This window comes from Podarcis liolepis, assembly GCF_965112155.1.
Source record: "Podarcis liolepis genome assembly, chromosome: Z".
Taxonomy (NCBI): Eukaryota; Metazoa; Chordata; class Lepidosauria; order Squamata; family Lacertidae; genus Podarcis; species Podarcis liolepis.
The window spans coordinates 28,157,988-28,183,105 of record NC_139570.1 but is presented as its reverse complement, the minus strand read 5'-3'; the positions used below and the strand labels follow the sequence as shown (position 1 = coordinate 28,183,105).

General features: G+C 42.3%; 1 protein-coding gene across 2 annotated transcripts in view; it reads right to left on the bottom strand.

The window, feature by feature from the left end:
• Positions 1-25,118, bottom strand: part of CHIC1 (cysteine rich hydrophobic domain 1) — a 39,875-nt gene that overhangs the window by 14,121 nt on the left and 636 nt on the right. The gene's annotated exons all lie outside the window — the stretch shown is intronic.

Below are 25,118 nucleotides of genomic sequence, written 5' to 3'. Positions count from 1 at the left end.
GTCTGAAACTTAACCCCCCCCCCCCATGCTTTTAACATATTATTGCCATTGTTATTTTAAAATACAAATATTTTTTAAATTAGGACACTTTCTCTAAAATTAAAGCTGTAGAAGTAATTAGTAGCATGGATATGAAAGGTGGGAGGAGGTTCCCTTACAGACACAAACACACACACACACACACACACAGAGGGAGAGAGAGAGAGAGAGAGAGAGAGAGAGAGAGAGAGAGAGAGAGAGAAGCTGAGAAGGTACGAGAGAAGCTTCAACAGAGCAAGGTTTTATTGTTATTGTTATTATTGTTGTTGTTGTTATTATTATTAACAACTCAGAAGTAAATACTCCCCGTTTATTTTTCTATGGAACAAGTAGTGACTTCCAAGCCAATCCCAGCTGAGGCTAGCAGCAGTTCAAAGGCAGCACTGGACAGCTCAGCTCTTGAGAAACGAGGCAAAAAAAGACTTTCAAGTTTCAGGAGCTGCAGAGCAATGGAGAGTGAAGGAAACTCTCTCTATTTATTTACTCCAACAAGGAGAAACATCGGAACCACGGCATAAGGTTTTCCCGGCTTTCAGAGATTGGTACCAGGGCTCCGGCAGATCCCAGAGCCCTCACACCACTCTCCAAAAGTGGGAAGAAAGGGCTCTTGGCATGGTCCTAGAGTCCTTCCCAAAGATGGGCAAGCACTTACTATCCTTCAGGCGGGGGGTAGTGCCAGGGGTCTGGAAGCCAGACAAAATGGAGGCAGTTTGTAATCTTTCACAAAATGGAGCCTTTGGAATGCTAATATCTGGTGCCCCCAAGTGGATCTTCTCAATTCTGAACCTTCTAGGACTTTTGGATTAATTAAATAGCATAGCACTGTGTAAAAATAAGAACGACGGAAACGTTAAGAACCCCGCCCCCCCAAAGCAGATCCTACATGGAGTATATTATATGATAAATGAGGTTCTGCTCCTTAAAAAGGCATGGAGTTTGAAATAGCATCCTACAGAAAGGAAAATGGCTACAGCTAGGGCTGGACAATGTCTGTTTTCAACATCGTGATATGTCACCAGCTAAACATCGCAATATTACCAATATAACACAATGTCTGAAATGAGGATGGAACTATGGGGCTATGTCCCGGCAATTGCTATTCCTTAAGGTTCTGAAACATAAATATCTACTTACCTTTAACATACTGTTACAATATTCTGTAGAACACATAATTTTAAAATTATTACACTTTCTCTAAAATTAAAGCTGTAGAAGTAATACGTGGCACAGATATGAAATGAAATGTGAGAGAAGGTTCCCTAAGAGACACAGAAATAGGAACGCAAGAGAGTGGAAGAAAGATTAAACAACAAGACAAGGTTTATTATTCTTATTATTTATTCATATGTAAAATAACCCCAGTCTATTTTTCCATGGGACAAGACTTTGCTTCCAAGTGAGCCCCGGATGAGGGCGGTAGCATGCATCATTTCAGAGATGAGGCAGAAAGCACTTTCAAGTGTCAGGAGCTGCAGAACAAGAGTAAATTGATAAATGGAGAACAAAGGAAACCCTTCTTTGCTCTCATTCCCACCCACAGAGATACCTGAACAAAGCTGTGATCCCATAAGGTTTTCCGGGTTTAGGGAGGGTGGTGCTAGAGGGCATCCCAGAGCCCTTATCCCAATTTCCCAAAGGTGGATAAGCTAATGGACTATAGACGATCTATTGAAAGATACAACTGGAAAGATATAACTGTGGAGGAAAACCTTGGGCACAGCTCTGGCTCAGGGAAGAAAGATCCAGGGCTACTGCGGGGTCCTAGAGCCCTTCCCTTCTTCCAAAAAATGGGCAAGCACTTACTATGCTTCCGTCATTGGGAAGGTGAAACCAGGGCTCTGGCATCCCAGAGCCCTGCGCCACCCTCCAAAAGCCAGACAAAATGGAGGAACTCTGTTATCTTTTATAAAATGGAAGCTTGTGAGTCCGCTATGTGGCACCCCAAGTGGATCTTCATAATATTGCACCACTTAGGACTTTTGCATGAATGAAAAAATAGCATAGCGCTGTGTAAAATGAGAACAGCAATAATGGACTGCAAACAGCATTAAGCACTTGAGGGATGAAAAATCCCTACAAAAAAAGCAGGTCCTATATGCAATGTATCATATATGAGGTTCTGCTCCTTGAAAAAGCATAGAGATTGACAGACTGAAATTAACATCCTACATAAACATAGCCCAGAAAGGAAAATGGCTGCAGCTAGGGCTGGACGATGTCTGGTTTTCAACATTGTGGTATGTCACCAGCTAAACATCGCGGTATACCAGCATAACACAATGTCTGAAATACGGATGGAAGCAACTGCTACTTAGGCATCTGAAACTTATAAATATCTCCTTGCCTTTAACATATTGTTATAACTGTTATTTTCTGATACAGATAATTTTTAAATTAGCACACTTTCTCTAATATTAAAGCTGTAGGTGTAATTGGTAGCATAGATATCAAAGGAAATCTGAGAGAATGTTCCCTGATAGACATGAGGGAGACAAAGACACACAAGCATGCCCACAGATACAGAAGGGGAGAAGGGAGAAACAAGGCTTAAGCAACTGAAGGCAGCAGTTATTCAAAGCAGCACTGGACAGCAGCATTCGCATCTCTTGCCATGTGAGACAGAAAGGGCTTATGAGTCTCTGGAACTACAGAGAGAAATAAATAGATAAATGGAGAAGAAAGGAAACCGTTTATCCATTTATTTATTCCCCGTGCACAGAGACATCTGCGCAAAAGTATAAGGTTTCTGGACTTTGGGAGGGCGGTACCAGCCACCCTCCCAAAGTCAGATAAAATAGATCTTCTCAAGAGAGAAACACACACAGATACAGAAGGGGAGAAGGGAGAAACAAGGCTTAAGCAACTGAAGGCAGCAGTTATTCAAAGCAGCACTGGACAGCAGCATTCGCATCTCTTGCCATGTGAGACAGAACGGGCTTATGAGTCTCTGGAACTACAGAGAGAAATAAATAGATAAATGGAGAAGAAAGGAAACCATTTATCCATTTATTTATTCCCCGTGCACAGAAACATCTGCACAAAGGCATTAGGTTTCTGGACTTTGGGAGGGCGGTACTAGCCACCCTCCCAAAGTCAGATAAAATGGATCTTCTCACGTTTTTGCCACCTCGATTTCTCTGTGCTGTTCTTCTGTGTAAGAAGAAAGACCCAGGGCTCTCTGAGATCACTCGCCCTGCCCTCCCAAAGTCAGACAAAATAGAGGCACATTTGAGGAAACCCAGAAAAAGGAACACACAGAGAGAAGGGGAGAAGGGAGGAATGAGGCTTAAACAGCAGGGTAAGGTTTATTATTATTATTATTATTATTTTGAACTCAGAAGTAAATGACCCCAGTCTATTTTTCCATGTGAGGGACCCAGCAGGGCTCAGGTGTCAGGAGGTGTGTGGGGGGGAGTAAATAGATTAATTTAAATAAAAGGAAACCCACTCTCCATTTATTTATTCCCACGCATAGGGACACCTGCGCAAAACTGCAATCCCATAAGGCTTTCCCAGCTTTGGATGGCAGTGTCAGGGCCATGGCAGCACTGCAGAACCCTCATAGTGCCCTTCCAAACCTTTTGAGGCCAATATTTGTCACCCACAAGTGGAGTTTCTCAGTTATGGATCTTGCAAAAATTGTGGCATCTCAGCTTGGGGAACTGTACTGCCAGCACCGCTCTGGCTCTGGGAAGGAAGATTCAGGTCTCTGTTGTGGTCCTAGCGCCCTTCCCTCCTTCCCAAAGATGGGCAAGCACTTCTTGAGCTTCCGGCTTAGGGGAGGCTGTGCCAGAGTCCTTGCGCCACCCTCCAAAAGCCATACAAAATGGAGGCACTCTGTTATCTTTTATAAAATGGCGGCTTGTGAGTCTGCTATTTGGCACCCCCAAGTGGATCTTCATAATATTGCTCCACCTAGGACTTTTGGATGAATGATTTAACACTGCGCTGTTTAAAAATGGGAACAGCAATAATGGACTAGAAACAGTGTTAAGTACCTCAGGGAGGAACCCCCGCCCCCAACCAGAAATGTAGGTCCTACCTGTAATGTATGTTTTGATAAATGAAAATGCATGGAGATTGACACACTGAAATGGAATCCTACAGAAAGGAAAATGGCTGCAGCTAGGTCTGGACGATGTCTGTTTTTCAACATTGCGATATGTCACCAGTTAAACATTGTGATATACTGATATAACACAATGTTTGAAATAAGGATGAAATTATGAAGAGACAAACAGGGTAATGTCCTGGAAACTGCTGCTACTTAGAGGTCTGTATTACTTTTAACAAATTGTTCCAACTGTTGTTTTATGGTAATTTTTAAATTAGGACACTTTCCCTAAAATTAAAGCTATATAATTAGTGGCATAGATTTCAATGGAAATGTGAGAAAATGTTCCCTAATAGACATGAGGGGAGACACAGGTGCACAACCCTGCACACATATACAAAATGGGAGAATGGAGGGAGGAGGCTTAAACAAAAAGCAAGGTTTATTATTATTTTTAACTCAGAAGTAATTAACCCCTGTACAGGACTGCCATTGTTCTGTGCAGGAAATCTGCGGCACTGCTCTGGCAGGAAGGTTCAGGGTTCTGGCATGGTCCTAGAGCCCTTCCCTCCTTCCCAAATATGGGCAAACACTTCTTAGGCTTCCGTCATTAGGAAGGCGGTGCAAGTACTATGTCAGCATCCCAGAGCCTCCATCCCGCTCTCCAAAAGCCAGACAAAATGGAGCCACTTTGTAATCTTTCACAAAATGGCACCCTGTGTGAAGCTAATATGTGGTACCACCAAGTGGATCTTCAAAATATTGCATCAACTAGGACTTTTGGATGAATGAAATAACACTGTGCTGTTTAAAAATGAGAACGGCAATAATGAGGTTAAAAACAGTGTTAAGCACCTCAGGGGAGAAAAAAACCCTGCAAGAAAAGCAGGTCCTGTATTCAGTGTATCATAAATGAGGTTCTGCTCCTTCAAAACGCATGGAGATTGAGAGACTAAGTAGGTCTAGACGATGTCTGGTTTTCAACATCGTGGTATGTCACCAGCTAAACATTGCGATATACCAATATAACAGGATGTCTGAAATAAGGATGAAACTATATAGAGATGAATGGGGCAATGTCCTGGCAACTGCTGCTCCTCAAAGTTCTTATATTTACTTAGCTTTAACTTATTGTTACCACTGTTATTTTATTGTACAGATAAATTTTAAATCAGCACACTTTTTAAATATTAAATCTGTAGAAGTAATTAGCAGCACTGGTATGAAAGGAAAGGTGAGAGAGGGTTCCCTTACAGACACAAAGGAGACACACATGGAAGCACACCCAGAGAGAGAAGGGGAGAAGGGAGGAAGGAGGCTTAAACAAGAGGGCAAGTTATTTTTTAGTTTTTTAAACTCAGATGTAAGTAACCAGAAGCGAGCCCTGGCTGAAGGCAGTAGTAATTCAAAAGGCAGTGCTGGACAGCAACATGAGCTGCTTTTGGGAGGCAAGGCAGAAAGGGCACAGGCACCTGTACAAAGCTGTGATTGCATAAGATCTTTTCAAGGGTGTGCCATCTCCCTCTAGCTCTGGGATGTTCCTAGAGCCCTTTCCTTCTTCCAAAAAAATGGGCAAGCACTTACTATGCTTCCGTCATTGGGAAGGCAGTGCCAGGGCTCTGGTGGGCCAGAGCCCTTGCGCCACCCTCCAAAAGCCAGACAAAATGGAGGCACTGTCATCTTTTATAAAATGGTGGTTTGTGAGTCTGCTATTTGGCACCCCAAGTGGATCTTCATAATATTGCACCACTTAGGACTTTTGGATGAATGAAAAAGCATAGCACGGTGTAAAAATGAGAACAGCAATAATGGCATGCGAAGAGCATTAAGCACTTGAGGGAAGACAAATCCCTACAAGAAAAGCAGGTTCTATATGCAATGTATCATATGAAATATGAGGTTCTACTCCTTAAAAAGGCACAGAGACTGATAGATTTAAATGAGTATCCAACATCAAGTCTGGTTTTAAACACTGTGGTATACCAGTGAGCATCATGATATACTGATACAGTACAGTGTCTGAAATTAGGATTAAACTATGTAGAGGCAAATGGACTCATGTCCCGGCTACTGCTACTATTTAGAGGTCTGAAGCATAAATATTTACTTACCTTTAACATATTGTTATAACTGTTATTTTCTGATACAGATAATTTTTAAATTAGCACACTTTCTCTAATATTAAAGTTGTAGATGTAATTGGTAGCATAGATATCAAAGGAAATCTGAGAGAATGTTCCCTGATAGACATGAGGGAGACAAAGACACACAAGCATGCCCACAGATACAGAAGGGGAGAAGGGAGAAACAAGGCTTAAGCAACTGAAGGCAGCAGTTATTCAAAGCAGCACTGGACAGCAGCATTCACATCTCTTGCCATGTGAGACAGAAAGGGCTTATGAGTCTCTGGAACTACAGAGAGAAATAAATAGATAAATGGAGAAGAAAGGAAACCATTTATCCATTTATTTATTCCCCGTGCACAGAAACATCTGCACAAAGGCATTAGGTTTCTGGACTTTGGGAGGGCGGTACCAGCCACCCTCCCAAAGTCAGATAAAATAGATCTTCTCAAGAGAGACACACACAGAGAGAGAAGTGGTTATGGTACAAACTAGGCTTCAAGAACAGAACAAGGTTTATTATTATTTTTAACTTAGTAGTAAATAACCTGTCTATTTTTCCATGTGATAAGTGGCAGCTTGTAATTCAGGGTAGTTGAGGGCAGCAACCATTCAAAATGCAGTGTTTGACTGCAACATATGCGGCTTTCAGAAGGCGTAGCACAAAAGGTCAGGAGCTGCAGAGGGAAGCAAACACTAAACGGAGAGTGAAGGACACCCACTCTCCATTTATTTATTCCCATGCATAGAGACACCTGCATAAACTGAGGACTTCCGGAGGCGGCGCGAACGGCAATGGCGGTCCTCCTCAGCTACTGAAGAGGAAGCTCCGTGGAAACGGGTCGCCCGCTATGGCGAAGTGGAGACCCTCACCGGAAAACCTCAGGTAGAGTGAGCCTGAGGCCGTGGGACTCGGCGGGCACCAGAAGCGCCCCCCAAAACGAAGAAGGGACCCCGTAAGGGGCCGCGAAACGTGGAGGGGAGCGCGGTGCTGTGAGTCGATCGCTCTTTCCGTGCGAGCGAAGCCGCATAGCTCCTGTCGATGAGCGCTGACCTTTTTTCCTGGATTATTGGATTCGGAAACAGCAACCTGTGAGTAAAAGGGCTAAAACAATCCAAAATTAAACCTGAAAAATTCGGACAAAAGCGGCAGGTGCAACCAGGAAGTCCATCTCCCTCTGCTGCTAAAATTTAAAGCAACGATTTGGACCTGAAGCCTTTTAATGAGGACTTGAAAGTTTTAACTTTGCGCATGATTTGAACTGTCGCTAGAAGACTTAAGGGATTTAAAATTCTTTTTCTTTCTTCTTCTTTTTTTGGACTTTGGCTCTAATCTTTCCTCTCCCTGTGGATTTACAATTATTATAGAGAAACCCAGGTGCTTGACTGCCAAGCTACGGGAACTGTCAGTTTGTGGACTCTGATTTTTTGTTACAGTGGATTGTTACATCTGAGTGTTCTTGGACTAGTTACTTTGAAACATCATTTCCAGGGCACTTTTCCTGAAACATTGTAAGTAAAGACTCATCTCTGCATTCTAAAAGAAAAAATTTTAAGGTCTTTTAGAAACTTTTAACTGTTTGGACATTATCGGCATAAGGGAAAAACTTTTCCTTTGTTCACTCTGTTTCTCTCAGAACTTCTTGGAACTCCCCCTACTGGATTGGATTTACAATTGTGACTGGTATTTTTCCTCTTTCCTCCTTTTCAATTTGTTGTTTACTCTCTGGGCTTGTGGATTCCCAGGGGAAGATATATAATTTGACCTTGACACGTAGATGGGACTGGAATGAGTGGCACTGGGAAAACAAGACTGGCTAAAGCAAAAGCTAAACAACTAACTCAATCAACATTGACTTCCCAGGTGCGTAGATCATCGGTTCCCACAGTTTTGGAACCAGAAGAAATAGAAACTGAGCTGACCTGATTAGAAGGCATGGCAGCTGGATGAAATGAAACAGTATTAGAAATTTTTTTGGAGAAATTGGAACTACTGGACAAGAAAGTGGATGCACAGTCGGCCAAGATTGACCAAAACACTGCCAGCCTAAATAAATTAACTGAACAAGCCACCTTGCATGCACAATCAATTGGGAAGCTTTTTGAAGCTACCAAAGAGAACCATCAACTGGCCGAGGCGGCCAATCAGAAAGTGGATACAGTGAAGGAGGAGGTTAAACCATTGTACAAACAGGTGGGTGAACATCAGGCCTACCTGTCTATGATCGAACTGCGTTCTAGGGAAAACAATCTGAGGCTGAGAGCACTTTCAGAGCTTGAACAGAGTAACTTGACAGAATATTTGACAAAAGAATTTTCTAAGTTCTGGAATTTGGAAGAAGACAAGGACTTTAAAATAGTGAGTGCTTTCAGACTTGGAAGAGTAGTGAAGAAAGACAGACCCAGAGACTGTTTAATTACCTTGAGATCCAAGGAGGAAAGGGACAAGATACTAGGCCTACATTACGGAAAGCCACTTGAAATCCAGGACAGGAGAGCGGAAATTTACAAAGATATCCCTAAACAGCTTCTAGATCTTAGAACCACCTATACAGAACTAACAAAATTGTTGAGAAGCAACTCAATTCTTTTTAGGTGGGAATTTCCTCAAGGATTATCTTTTACATTCAGAGGGAAGAAAGTGAAAATTAAAACACCAGAGGACAAGGACAAGTTTTTGCACACTTACGAAGAAGACCTTCAGAAGGGAATCCTAGGACCTGGGTCCTGGCCACCGCCACAGCCAACACCCACACCTGACGACCAAAAGGGATCTGACGACCAAAAGGAAACACCACAACCTACTGGATAACAGATTTGCCCAGGATGTCTCTGCAACTTCTTAGCTGGAATATTAACGGCGGAAACTCCCCGGAGAAAAGGAGAAGGATATTTCACATACTAAAGAAAGAACAATTGGACATTATTTGCTTGCAGGAAACACATGTGACTAGGCTCCACAGAAAAGTATTAGTCAATAAAAGATTAGGCCAAGAACTTATTTCATCAGACCGAGTTAAAAAGAGAGGGGTGGTGATCTACGCCAAGGAGAGCCTTTCACCAAAATTTCTTTTTAAAGATGAGCAAGGGAGAATCTTGGCAATTGAAATTCAAACACAAGGCGGAAAGTTTTTGATACTAGGTATTTATGCACCAAACGAGGGGAAATCGGAATTTTACAAGAAGCTGCATGAGACAATGCTGGACTATCTGGACTATAGTAACATCATCATGATGGGAGACATGAATGGGGTGGTCTCTACAAATATGGATAAGTCACAAAATCAAAACGTTTCAAGAGATGGCAGACTACCCAAAACTTTTTTCGAACTGACTGACAATATGGACTTAATTGACATTTGGAGGTCAAAAAACCCTCTAGGAAGAGAAGGAACATTCTTTTCTGAAGCCCAACTGACATGGACAAGAATCGACCAAATTTGGGTAACTAGAAGTCTGGCACCTAAGACTAGGAAAGTGGAAATCTGCCCAAAGACTTGCTCCGACCATAACGCAGTAAAGATGGATATGAGACTAAATACAACCGGCTCCTTTAGATGGAAGATGAATGGCAACCTATTCAGAGATCAGGAGATTACTAAAAAGGCCCAAAAAGCTTTGAAGGACTACTTTGAAATAAATCTGAACACTACGGTGGAAAAAAGAGTAATCTGGGATGCAAGTAAAGCTGTAATGAGGGGGTTTCTGATACAACAGAATACCATAAAGAAAAGAGCACAGAATGAGAAAAAGGATAAGATTTTGGAGAAAATCAGGGAATGTGAGAAAAAGCTAAGATCGAAACCAAAGTCACAGGAGATTCTGAGAGAAATTAAACTTTACCAGGCACAATATTCTAAATTGATAAATCAGGAAGTGGAGTGGAAAATCAAGTTAATGAAACAAAGATCATTCGAATCGGCAAACAAATGTGGAAAGCTGCTAGCATGGCAGCTAAAAAAGAGACAAAAATTAAATACGGTTACCAACTTAGAGATTGAAGGGAAAAATATCCAGAATCCTGTGGAGATTAGAAAGTGCTTCCAGAGATACTTTAAACAACTCTATACTCAAGGGCTGCAAAATGAGACAGAGATAAATCAATTTTTGAAAAGGAATGGCCTACCAAGACTGTCTCAAGAAAACAGAACAATCCTGAATTATAAAATAACACAACAAGAGATCGAAGGTGCCATTCAGAATATGCAACTGGGCAAGTCTCCAGGGCCAGATGGACTTACCTCCAAGTACTATAGGACATTGAAAGATTATTTGATACAACCACTAATGGAGGTTTGCAATGAGATCATGGAGGGGAAGAAGGCACCGGAATCGTGGAAAGAAGCATTCATCACATTGATACCTAAATTGGAAACTGAAAAGACACAACTTAAGAACTACCGCCCCATCTCTCTCCTGAATGTGGATTACAAAATTTTTGCTGATATTTTGGCAAGTAGATTTTAAAAAGTATTAAATGAAGTAATTCACAAAGACCAAGCAGGTTTTCTCCCAGGTAGACATCTCTTTGCCAATACTAGAAACATCATTGACATTTTGGAGCTTTTACAAACAAATATGAATACAAAAGCAGTTTTGATCTTTATAGATGCGGAGAAGGCCTTTGACAACATTTCTTGGATGTTTATGAAGAAAAATCTTGAAGGGATGGGAGTGGGACGGGGGTTTGAAAATGGCATAGAAGCAATTTATTCAGAACAAAAAGCTAAATTAATAGTTAATAATGTGGTGACAGAAGACTTTAAGATTCAGAAAGGAACACGACAAGGTTGCCCTATCTCCCCTTTGCTATTCATTTCGGTCCTGGAGGTGCTCTTGAATATGATCAGAGGGGACCGGTTGGTGGAAGGGATTCAGGTCGGAGCCAAACAATATAAACTTAAAGCTTTTGCAGATGACCTGGTTTTGACATTGCAGGAACCAGACTCTAGTACGAAAAGAGTTTTAGAACTGATTCAAGAATTTGGTCGGTTGGCGGGTTTTAAATTAAACAAGCAGAAGACAAAGGTTTTGGGGAAAAACCTGACCACTGAGGAATCAGAAAGGTTTCAGAAAGAGACAGATTTAAAAATTGTTAAGAAGGTGAAATACCTAGGGGTTAATATGACTTCCAAAAACTTGAATCTATTTAAGGATAACTATGAAAAGTGTTGGACAGAAATGAAGAAGGATTTAGAAATCTGGTCAAGACTGAAACTTTCCTTGTTAGGCCGAATTGCTGTGATAAAAATGAATGTATTGCCAAAAATGTTGTTTTTGTTTCAGACCCTACAGATTGTGGACAGAGTGGAATGTTTTACAAAATGGCAGAGAGATATCTCTAGGTTTGTCTAGCAGGGCAAAAAGCCCCAAATAAAATTTAAAATACTAACTGATGCTAAAGAGAGAGGGGGGTTTGCCCTGCCAGATTTGAGGCTGTATTATGAATCTGCAGCTTTCTGCTGGTTGAAGGATTGGATTCTCCTTGAGAACACTGATGTCCTAGATCTGGAAGGGTTCAATAATGCTTTTGGTTGGCATGCATACTTGTGGTATGACAAGGTAAAATTTCATAAGGCTTTTAAAAACCATATTGTCAGGAAAGCTGTGTATAATGTCTGGGCTAAATACAAAGACTTATTAGAAAACAAGACCCCAAGGTGGTTGTCACCAATGGAAGCCAAGGCCCAGAAAAGACTCAATATGGAGGCCAATTGGCTGAAATATTGGGAAATAATAGAAAAAGAAGGTGATACTTGGAGATTGCAGACCCTTGAGAAACTAAAGGACAAAGTGCGAGACTGGTTACATTATGCTCAGATCAGGGAGGTCTCTAATGTGGATAAAAAAACAGGTTTCCAGGTGGAAAAATTGAAACTAGAAACAGAACTGTTAGAATCTAAGACCACCAAGGTACTTTCAAAAATGTATAACTTGCTGTTGAAATGGAATACGCAGGATGAAACTGTCAAATCAGCTATGATAAAATGGGCACAGGACATTGGGCATAATATTATGTTTGCTGACTGGGAAAAGTTATGGACCACCGGAGTGAGGTTTACGGCATGTAATGCCCTGAAAGAAAACATTATGAAAATGATATAGAGGTGGTACATGACCCCAGTCAAGCTGGCAAAAATATATCACTTGCCCGATAATAAATGCTGGAAATGTAAGGAAGCTGAAGGAACATTTTTTCACCTCTGGTGGGCGTGCCCAAGGATTAAGGCTTTCTGGGAAATGATTTATAATAAATTTTAAAAGGTATTTAAGTATACCTTCCTTAAGAAACCAGAGGCCTTTCTTCTGGGCATTGTCGGCCAAGGGGTGTCAAAGAAGGATAGAACTTTCTTTATGTACGCAACAACGGCAGCAAGAATACTTATCGCAAAGCATTGGAAGACACAGGATTTGCCCACTCTGGAAGAATGGCAGACGCAACTGATAGACTACATGGAATTGGCTGAAATGACTGGCAGAATTTGAGACCTGGGAGAAGAGACGGTGGAAGAGGACTGGAAAAAATTTAAAGACTATTTACAGAAACATTATAAATTGTACGAATGTTAGGAGTATGCACAAATGAGAGTAACATGGCAGCAGTAAACTTAGTGTAAGACATATGAGAATAGGTGATGTCTAGGGAAAATGTGAAATCTGAAGAAATATTATGTTCAAATTTAGCAGGTTAATTTATGACCAAAATACTCAAAGTTGGAATTGAATATTGGAGATTTATAAAATAAGAATGGAAGTAAGGTAACAAATTGCTGTATTTAACTATATGACTGAGAATGCAGGGGAGGACGATGCGAGGAAGTCCAAAGATCATGAAAATATGATTTATGAATATTTGTAATTTCTTTTCTTATCTTTTACTCTTACTCTTTTTATTCTTACTTTTTCTTATAATTTTACTTTGAATTTCTTGTTTCTTATAAGTTTGATTTTTGTTGTTTAAAATTGCAATAAATATCTTATAAAAAAAAAGGAGAGACACCTGCATAAACTGGGATCACATAAGGTTTCTGCTGGCTTTAGGAGGGCGGTGCCACAGGAGGAAAAAAACCATACAAGAAAAGCATGTCCTGCATGTAGTGTATGATATCACATATGAGATTCTGCTCCTTGCCAAGGTTTGGAGATAGACAGACTGAAATGAGCATCCTGCATATGGTAAACCCAGAAAGGAAAAGGACTGCAACTAGGTCTGGACACTGTCTGGTTTTCAACTTCGTGATATCTCACCAGCTAAACATCTGATGTAACACAGTGTCTGAATACATACAAGTGTGCACACATACACAGCAGAGAAGAAGGGAGGAAGGGGGCTAAAGCAACAGGGCAAGGTTTATTTTTATCTTTAACTTTAGAAGTAAATAACCCCAGCCTATTTTTATATGGGACAAGTTTTGACTTCCAAGCAAGTCCCACCTGCCCAGGCTGAGTGAGGATCCGAGAAGGAAGATCTAGAACTCTGGCACAGTCATGGAGACATTCCCTCCTTCCCAAAGATGGGCAAGCACAGAGCCCGTGCGCTGCCTGCACTTTTGTAATCTTTCACAAAATAATGCATTATACGAAGCTAATATATTGTGCCACCAAGTGGATCTTCTTAATATTGCACAGCTAGCACTTTTAGTGGAAAGAAAAAGCTTAGCACTGTGTAAAAATGAAAACAGCAATAATGGACTGGAAACAGAGTAAATACCTCAAGAGGAAAAATCCCTATGAGAAAAGCAGGCCCTACATGTGATGTATTATATGATGACCATCTGTCATGGATGTTTAGCTGAGCTTCCTGCACTGCAGCAGGTTGGACTAGATGACCCTTGGGGGTCCCTTCCAACTCCACAATTCTACAATTCTATGATTTATAAGCTTCTGCTACTTGAAAAGGCCTGGAGATTAACAAACTGAAATGAGCATCCTACATAAACAAAGGTCAGAATGGGAAAGGGCTGCAAGTAGGGGTGGGAGATGTGACATGGCACCAGATAAACATCATTATATACCAGTATAATACATTGTTTGAAATAAGGATAGAATTATGAGGCAGAGAATGGGCTAATGTCCAAGCAACTGTTACTACTTTGGCATCTGAAACTTTAAAATATTTACTTACCTTTAACATATTGTTACAACTTTTATTTTACTGTATGGATAATATTTAAATTAGCACACTTTCTCTAAAATTAAAGCTATAGATGTACAGCATGGATATCAAAGGAGAGGTGAAAAAACGTCCCCTAACAGACAGGAGAGAGATGCACACACACAGAAGGAGAGAAGGTAGAAAATAGGCTTGAACAACATGACAAGGTTTATTTTTATTTCTTTTAACTCAGAAGTAAGTAAATGACCCCAGTCTATTTTTTCCATGGGCTTCCAAGCTGCCAGGTTGCTCTCAGCTGTTCAGTGGCAGGGTTAGGCAGCAACACGTGCAGCTTTTGGGAGGCAGGGTAGAAATGGCTTAGAGTATCAAGAGCTGCAGAGGGAAGTAAATAAACAAATGGAGAGTGAAGTAAACCCCATCTCCATTTATTTATTCCCATGCATAGAGAGATTTCCCGGCTTTCGGAGGTCAATGCCAGGGCTGGCCCTATGCCCCACCAAATGATGGATAAAATAGATTTGCCCTCTGAAAGCCGGACAAAATGGAGGCAGTTTGTAATCTTTCACATAATTGTGCCCAGTGGGAGACCAATACTTGGCACCAACAAGTGATTTTCTCAATTTTGTGCCACCTCAGGCTTTTGGATGAATGAAATAGCATAGTATGTATTATGTAAAAATGGGAACAGTAATACGTAATGGATTGCAAACAGCAAACAGTACCTCAGGGAGGAAAAAATCCTACAGGAAAAGCAGGTCCTGCATGTGATGCATTATATATGAGGTTTTGCTCCTTGAAAAGGCTTAGAGATTGACAGACTGAAATGAGCATCCTACATAAACATAGGTCAGAAAGGAAAAGGGCTGCAACTAATATAAGGATGTTATATTAAGAATGTAACTGAAATAAGAATGTAACTATGAATGTATTGGTGGCTAGGGAAGGAGGAAAAGCAAGAACTCTGCTTAGTCTGAATGAATATTGGCCTGGTTCCCACATAATGCTAAACCGTGGCTTATTAAACTATCCCCCGACCCAAGCTTTGCACCACCTTCAAGGTTAAGCCAACGTGGAAATCCTCCAGTTCCTCTGACTGATACTAACACAGCTGCAGCTAATACAGGAGGGCCTCAAAGAGTGACTCTAAAGAAATCTCCGCTCCTTAGGAATGTCGAGGAAAGAGCAACGATAAACATAATCCTAATTAACTCTATACTAGAGGAAATTGAAGAAATAACAAACAGTATTCAAGATTCAATGTGTGACCTCAACAAGCCTAGGGTAAACCCCCATGAACCTGCTCATGTGGGCAGCAGGAATATGAATAATGAAAAGTCTGGAAAAGAGGAGATACTGGCCTTTCTACAGGAGGAATCCCTGGTAAGGGACTCACCCAACCAAGAAAGGCAGGCATTTGTAGACCAAGGGACTGAACCCAACTATACGCTGAATTAGCATGTATGACACTATAGATACTTCATCCACACTTCTGCCAATAGAACAGACTTTGCCCCCACTTAAGGAGGATGAGCGAGCAAGGTGAGAAACTACACAGATGTCTGGGGAATTATCTGAACTCGATCAGGAGATGCACACTGGGAAGCCGGTCACCCCGAGTGCTGAGTTGCGATTCTGCCTAGCTGAGGACCAACCAGAAACTTCCCCAATAGGTAACATAATGCCTAACCTGCCGGATGTATCACAAACTACTAAGCAACCTATTCTCCCACCTGTGTTCCAGGACTGCCTCAAAGCCCATCTGCAAGAAGTTAATATCTTAGTACATCAACCTTCATCTTGCCTCGCAAATGCTGACTTGGTTATGCTGGCACTAGAGGACACCTCAACAGAAGAAGAACCCCCAGGAACGATTTCTGGGATGCATATTCCCATCGATGCTCTCAGTCCTAGCGATCTCCCCCCCCCCCAAAAAAAATAATTGGCTACTTGACTTCGAACAAGGAGTCGACAGCAGACAGTTCAAGAAGCGTCGACACCAGGGACCATGGTCTAACTGGTGCCCCTGAGGCACTAGAGGAAATGCTACAGGTTCCACCTGGGGCCCCTTGTGATAGCCAATCTAATGACATCTACTTAGACTGACTTTGTGCCAAGGCGGGAAACTCGGTGCAACACTCTTCCCTGAAGTTGCTATCATGGAACGTGGCAGGATGGTCCTCAAAGTTATGCTATCCTGACTTTGTTAAGTTAATAAGAGAGCACAATATAGTTTGTTTACAAGAAACTTGGTCGACACAGCACATTGACTTTACCGACTATAACACCTATGCGGTTCTGGCAGTCAAACTCCACAAGAAAGGCAGGCCCTCGGGTTGCTTGCTAACCCTGGTGGCTCCCCATATAAAATGTGAACACATTCTCTTGACTAATGCAAATTGCAAAATTTTATCAACAAAGATAGAGCTGGAGAGCCAGGACATGTTACTGGCTAATGTGTATATTCCTCCCACCTCTACTGTCATAGCCAAGAACCATCAATGAGATCTCCTTGCACACGTGCTCAAGAATCTGGACACTATTTGCCCCGATTTTCCCATTGTCTTGACAGGCGATTTTAATGCCCACCTATGCCAAGGGCAGGAAATATATACAAAAGCTTGGGAGATCTTGGACTCTACTGCTCTTCCTGACTTCTGCTTATGGGAACAAGAATCACAGGACTTAGAAATCAACCTGGCGGGATTACAGCTCACCAAGCTGACTACCACCAGGGTTCTGGTGTGGCTTAATGGGTTGCCAGACTAGGAAGGCTCTGGGAACTTTACCTTCCTCTCCTCACAAGGAATAGTGTGGTAGACTATATTCTGGTCCCCACTAAAATGCTGCCCCAAGTGGTTGAGTTCCACACAGGTGATCCTATGCTTAGTCACTATCTCCCTTTTCAATGTAAATTTGTCTTTCCATCGAGAGTGCCAGAATATATAATCAATCCACCCCACCCCACCCCCAGGTACAGTGTCCTCAGTACATAAGGATTCGAATTAACGAGCATACACTATCGTCTTTCCAAACCTTGGTGCAGTCTGATCATGTGATTCACTTGATCTCGGTAGGGAGTGGTGAACTTTCCCCAATAGCTAGAGTCACTTGGTTTGAGGAGCTTATGGACACTCTAATAACCAAATTGCCCCATTCACACTCGCACAGGCCACCTAAGAAACCAGGGATTGGCGAGTGGACTTATAACGAAATCAAAGGCATTAAAGTAGAGGTTAGGAGAATCTACAGAGAGTCTAGAGAGACAGGCAGCTCTCAATTGCCTGACACATATTTTGTTAGGGAGTCTATCCAGCTTAGCCAGATAAGATACAACCAGGCTTGCTGGGATTCACTGCTTTCAGCCATCCTTACCAATGATCATAAGAAATTTTGGAAGGTTATTGCAGACCCCCCACAAACCCAAGATCATCAACTGACATTGATTCCATCTATGCCATGGGTAGAGCATTTTAAGGCGATCTTCTACGACGATTGTATTCCATCAGACAGCCAAGATCTTGCCCCTTCTTCGACCCTGGTTGAGTGGCCCCCATTTCCATTACTGAAGTTGAAAATTTAATTTCTCAGATGAAAGTAGGCAAAGCCGCAGGCCCTGATGCCGTCCCGCCTGAACTAATTAAAGCCAAGCCAGACTGGTTTAGCAGAACTATTCACTGTGGTGGACAGAATTTGAATTATGCCTAATTCATGGCAGAAATCCATAATCACCCCAATCTTTAAAAAGGGGGACAAAAACATACCGTCCAACTATCGACCAATAAATCTATTGTCAAATATTGGGAAATTGTATGCAAAACATCTATTATCCAAATCAACCACGTGGCTTGATGTGAGCAACATCATAGGCCCAGAGCAGGCAGGGTTTAGGCCAGGGAAATCCACTTTACATAACTGTATAGTGTTATCCCATTTAGCCGCCAAGTACAGTGGTACCTCGGGTTAAGTACTTAATTCATTCCGGAGGTCCATACTTAACCTAAAACTGTTCTTAACCTGAAGCGCCACTTTAGCACCACTGCAATGATTTTGCAAAGTTTTTTGCAGATAAAATCACTCATATTCGGAAGGAGCTAGACACCACTGTGGGAGCAGGGCCGGGGCGGGAGAGTGCTAGAGCCCTGTCTGGTCAAGATGCATGGAATCAATTTCAATCCGTTACCCCCAAGGATGTGGACAGGCTGCTTGGACGCATGAAACCAACCACCTGTCTCCTTGATCCTTGCCCATCCTGGCTAATAAAAGCAAGCCAGGAAGGGCTGGGCGATGGGCTCTGCGGGGTGGTGAATGCTTCCCTCTGTGAGGGAACATTCCCAGATCCGCTGAAAGAGGCGGTCATTAAACCGCTTCTTTAAAAACCATCTTTAGACCCGGCCAGTATGGCCAACTATCGCACAGGCTCAAATCTTCCATTCTTGGGCAAGGTGATTGAGAGAGTGGTTGCTGAACAACTCCAAGCACGCCTGGAGGATGCGGACCATTTGGATCCCTTCCAATCGGGATTCAGGCCTCGCCATGGGACTGAAACTGCCTTGGTCGCACTGGTTGATGATCTCTGGCGAGCTAGGGACAAAGGTGAGAGTTGTTTCCTAGTTCTGCTGGATCTCTCAGCGGCCTTTGATATAATCGACCATAACATCCTTCTGGACCGTCTAGAGAGGTTGGGAGCTGGGGGCACTGTTATACAATGGTTTCGCTCCTTCCTCCTGGGCCGTGTTCAGAAAGTGGTGGGGGGGATGAGTGTTCAGACCCTTGGGCCCTCACTTGTGGGGTGCCTCACGGTTCCGTCCTCTCCCCCATGCTTTTTAACATCTATATGAAGCCACTGGGAGAGATCATCAGGGGGTTTGGACTGGGTGTCCATCAATATGCAGATGATACCCAGCTCTACCTCTCTTTCAAATCAGAGCCAGTGAAGGCGGTGAAGGTCCTGTGTGAGTGCCTGGAGGCGGTTGGAGGATGGATGGCGGCTAATGGATTGAAGTTGAATCCTGACAAGACAGAAGTACTGTTTTTGGGGGACAGGGGGCGGGCTGGTGTGGAGGACTCCCTGGTCCTGAATAGGGTAACTGTGCCCCTGAAGGACCAGGTGCGCAGCCTGTGAGTCATTTTGGACTCACAGCTGTCCATGGAGGCGCAGGTCAATTCTGTATCCAGGGCAGCTGTCTACTAACTCCACGCAGGCTGAGACCCTACCTGTCCACGGACTGTCTCGCCAGAGTGGTGCATGCTCTAGTTATCTCCCACTTGGACTACTGCAATGCGCTCTACGTGGGGCTACCTTTGAAGGTGACTCGGAAACTACAACTAATCCAGAATGCGGCAGCTAGACTGGTGACTGGGGGCGGCCGCCGAGACCACATAACACCAGTCTTGAAAGACCTACATTGGCTCCCAGTACGTTTCTGAGCACAATTCAAAGTGCTGGTGTTGACCTTTAAAGCCCTAAACGGCCTCGGCCCAGTATACCTAAAGGAGCATCTCCACCCCCATCGTTCTGCCCGGACACTGAGGTCCAGCGCCGAGGGCCTTCTGGCAGTTCCCTCATTATGAGAAGCAAAGCTACAGGGAACCAGGCAGAGGGCCTTCTCGGTAGTGGCGCCCGCCCTGTGGAACGCCCTCCCATCAGATGTCAAAATGATAAACAACTATCTGACATTCAGAAGACATCTTAAGGCAGCCCTGTTCAGGGAAGTTTTTAATGTATGATATTTTAGTGTTTTTTGGTTTCCATGGAAGCCGCCCAGAGTGGCTGGGGAAACTCAGCCAGATGGGCGGGGTACAAATAATTTATTATTATTATTATTATTATTATTATTATTATTATTATTATTATTATTATTATTTAGCTAATGGAGCCTCCTGCTGCTGCTGCACCACCGGAGCACAATTTCTGTTCTTGTCCTGAAGCAAAGTTCTTAACTTGAAGCACTATTTCTGGGTTAGCAGAGGCTGTAACCTTAAGCGTATGTAACCTGAAGCGTATGTAACCCGAGGTACCACTGTACACACAGGACCATAAAGAAGGCCTATATGTGGCCTTTTTAGATCTTAAGGCTGCTTTTGATTCAGTTGATAGAGGGCTGTTATGGTCCAAACTGGAGTCATTGGGCCTAGACCCTAGGTTACTTTACTTGATTAAAAAGCTTTACTCAAATAATACGTGTCGTATAAGAATAACCCCAGGGACGAGGTGTCAGACCCTGTTGTTATAAATAAAGGTGTGAAACAGGGCTGTGTTCTTGCTCCCTCTCTTTTTAATCTCTTCCTAAATGACCTTGCCCCATTATTAAAACTGGTGGGTGCTCAGAGCCCAAAAGTCAATGCATCAAAAATTCCCATTCTCCTATATGCAGATAATATGATTCTGCTCTCACAGTCAAGAATTGGCTTAAAGTGTCTGCTAAATGCCTGTGTCGACTATCTCTCTAGAATGAAAATGAGCATGAACTTTGATAAAAGCAAAATAATGGTTTTCAGGAATTATTGTAAGAGCTATACTTGGGTTGTTGGTGGGAAACACATCCAGCAGGTATTTGAATTCAACTATTTAGGGGTCACTTTCCATCACATGCTCCGGTGGTCTTCGCACTGCGCAGAGGTGGCAAACACCTGCAAGCTGTCTATGCAGGCCATAATGCGCTTCTTTGCAAGAAGAGGTAACCAACACATCACTTCTGCCCTTAAGGTTTTTAATGCCAAAGTTAGAGCTCAACTGCTCTATGGAATTTCAGTCTGAATAATAATAATAATAATAATAATAATAATAATAATAATAATAGTAATATTTTTATTATTTATACCCCGCCCATCTGGCTGGGCTTCCCCAGCCACTCTGGGCGGCTTCCCCCCAAAAAATGTCTGGGTTTACCCAGTCAATGGAATGAGTGCAGGCAGCCTTTCTATTTAAGATTTTCGCTGTCCCACGCTGTGTACCTTACGCAGCCCTGTGTCTAGAGGGAGGCCAAATAAGCTAGAGATAGTTGCCTGGACGAGTATCTTTTATGCTGGCTAAACATTTGTTTTTCAGCAGACAAAGATACTTTACTTAGCAAAGTTCTGTCAGGCTCCTTCCCTTCCCCAGGGCTACAATTGTTTTGCACAAAGATATGGCAACTTGGGCTTTCAGAGGATCTCCTGGGTGCTGTGGCTTTTCCAATCGCCAAGGCCATGTTAAAAACTAGGCTGTGGGACATAGATCGCCAGGAACCAATTTTAGCTGTGGAAAAAACATGTTCCCCTCTTTATTTTCGCCTCTCTTGGGCGCAGGAATTTAACCTCAATCATCTACAATTTTTGTTTAACCCGCAAGAAAGAAGGGCTTTTTCACTGGCTAGGTTCAATTCTAATCCTAACCTCCTTTGGGGTAGGTTCACGGGTATGGCAGAAGGAGATAGGATCTGCTCATGTGATGCCCACCTGGTGGAACCTCTAGCTCACATGGTCCTTAAAAATGTATGATGATCTCCACCAACAATTTTTAGACCAACTACCGGTATGTATCCCAATATGGAAACCAGAGACAGAGGTCATTCACTTCTTATTACAGGCGAGAGACCAGGAGCTCACCAAGACAGTAGCTAAGTTCCTCTACAGTGGTACCTCGAGTTAAAGATGCTTCAGATTACATACGCTTCAGGATACAGACTCCGCTAACCCAGAAATAGTGCCTCAGGTTAAGACTTTGCTTCAAAAATCGTGTGGCGGCGGCGCAGCGGGAGGCCCCATTAGCTAAAGTGGTACCTCCAGTTAAGAACAGTTTCAGGTTAAAAACAGACCTCCAGAACGAATTAAGTTATTAACCCGAGGTACCACTGTATTACGCTACAGGACCCTGCCCTTGCTGGAGACCCACAGAGGTGAAATAGATTGCTCGCCTCTTCTTTCCTTTGGCAAATGACTGTACTGTTGAAATGGCAACGAGATCGCACTGGCCTATTTATTCTGAATGTTTGTAAGTGATGCTAATAAAGGTTTGATGATGGTTATTAAACTATGATTTATTAAACCCCAGTTAAGCATTATATATGAACAAAGCTCCCCACCTCAGTAATGGTTTGTTTACTAGCAGGCCACAATTTGAAGATGCAGTTTGTGAATAGCTTTTGAATCTTGGTTTGCATTAGCTATGGCTTCATTATGTGTGATTACATGTGAACTTGACACTCTTCCTTAACCAAGGTTTCCTCAGACACTCACTGAACTACAAGCCACGAGGCAAGAGCGGTTGGACAATAAATCAAATTTGGGAAAAACAATGATTTGTTTGATTGTCTGTGGGAAAATTCATGATTTGTTCAACAAACCATGGCTTAACCTGCAGACAGTCTATTCACCAAACAACCACAGGAATTAATTAGTGTATTAATTTAAACATTAAATTTAATGTAGCCAGTGTATTAATTTAACCATTTTTTGTAAATAATTCAGTGATTTAACAAGAAATGAGATGCATAATGGGGAACTGAATGTATTCATATTTCTCTAAATGAACCAAGGCACAGCTTAAGCCAGTGATGGCCAGACTCGGCCCTCCAGCTGTTTTTGGACTACAACTCCCATCATCCCTAGCTAACAGGACCAGTGGTCAGGGATATAATGGGAAATGCAGTTCCCAAAGCACTGGAGGGCCGAGTTTGACCATCACTGGCTTAAGCAAACAGGATGGGAATACAGAAGAAAGAAGGAAAATATACTGAGAGGACAGTAGGAAAACAAGAAATACAAGATGCAAACGCTACTCCCAAAAGGAGTAGATATAGCAATAATGTGTGATAAAGGTTTATTAAATAGAGTAGAAAAAAATGAAATACAGAGTGGGTGCAATCCAAAACATCTAACCTGATGTTTGTAAGAAAACGGCTGAGAAACAAATTGACAAATACTGTGCAAAGTACGCTCACTTATTTCAAAGACCAAAGAGTCTGAGTGCAAATCCAATAAATATAAAATGATAAAACAATGCTTATGGTGTTTAAAAGACTACAATTATTAAGGAATAATAAAAGGTTTAGAAGATGCTTTTTTAAATGATATGGTAAAAATCAAAAGTACAGTGGTACCTCAGGTTACACACGCTTCAGGTTACATACGCTTCAGGTTACAGACTGCTAACCCAGAAATAGTTCTTCAGGTTAAGAATTTTGCTTCAGGATGAGAACAGAAATCGTGCTCAGGCGGCGCAGCAGGAGGAGGAGGCCCCATTAGCTAAAGTGGTGCTTCAGGTTAAGAACAGTTTCAGGTTAAGAACAGACTTCCGGAACGAATTAAGTACTTAACCCGAGGTACCACTGTATTTTTTAGAAATAAAAGATGGTTCCCTTGTTGTATTAAGATGTTTCTTTTCTATTCAATAGCACAGTATACAACACTGACTATCATGAACCATTTTTGGAGAAGTGTGAGTAAAATTCAAGAGTAATATTAACAAAGAAGTGTAGTTTTCATAGCATAAAATATATATTTTAAATAAACAATACATGTAATTTTTTTCAAATGACCCTATTTGTGTAAACTATCAGCAGTTATGTGAGACTCAAGAGTTTTTGTTCTACTCCAAAGAGAACAACTTCTGAACTGTTGCTTTACTGAAAGTATCAGTCCTGTTCAGTTGCTAAACTTTGCAATATTTCAATAAATTTTATGTACTGCTCCAACCTATTTTAAATTTGTATATTGCTTTTAAAATGTTGGTTGCTTTTAATAAACATGCTGCTAACATTAAAATGGAAAGGTGGGATCAAAATGCCGTTATGAATAAAACATGCAAAACCCATATAGCTGTGCCTTTTGCCTTTACTGCAGTACAGAACTCAACTAGCTAAATTAAGCTAGATGAAAAGTTAGCAAACCAACCAGCCTAGAGAGGTTGATTCTATTTTGCAGTCATTCAGAAACACCCAGCGTTCTTAGGACAGCATAACCAGATTGTTTGGAGCTGTCCGTTTACTAGTCCTGCAGGCCTCAAATCAATCTAATTTTACTTGCCTCAATAGTGTTTTATTGGAGTAATATAATTATGGGTCCTCTCCCCAGCCCAACTTAGCAATTTTTTAGAAAAAGTTTTAAATTAACAGGGTTTTTGTTTTTTAATGCAACCAAAAGAGCGAGAGCCATAACTGAATCCCAAGGCATCTAGGGGGATGTGGCAGGTGCCTGTGTTGTGGGGTGAGGAGTTGTGCTTTATACAGTATTTATTGTAGGTTGACCACAACTCATTCAATTAAGCCTCAGTGTGTTATCTCCAGATTTGCTTCATTCCGCAGCAAACCTCTTTTCCCCCTTCCAAGCAATAAAATTGGGCACTTGTCATATATCCATTATCCACACGTGCGCGTATAAATCTGTACCCCAAACACCTTCTGATCTGAAAGCCCTTCTCCCGTTCCGAGCCCGCCTCCTCCGCTGCACGAGGATTTGCCAGGAAAAGGGCGACAAATGAAAACACAGTACAAAGCTGCTCATGTGGATCGCAGGGCCCTAGTGCCGAGTGAGATATTCCAGGAGGTACCCCCCCCCCCGCGCGCATAACCCTCCCAGCTGCAAGCACTTCCAAAGAGAATGAAATGAAATGTGCTGCAGGAATGTGCTCCTCCTTCGCACGAAAGGAAGAAAACGAAAAAGGGCTGCACGAATGGCTCTCTGCACACACTCAGGGGCTCCCTCTGCTTCACGGAGTTCCGAAGCCCCCGATGAGTTGAATGAGGAAACTGCGCTCTCTGCACCATAGCTGTCAACCTTCCCTTTTTTGCGGGAAATTCCCTTATTC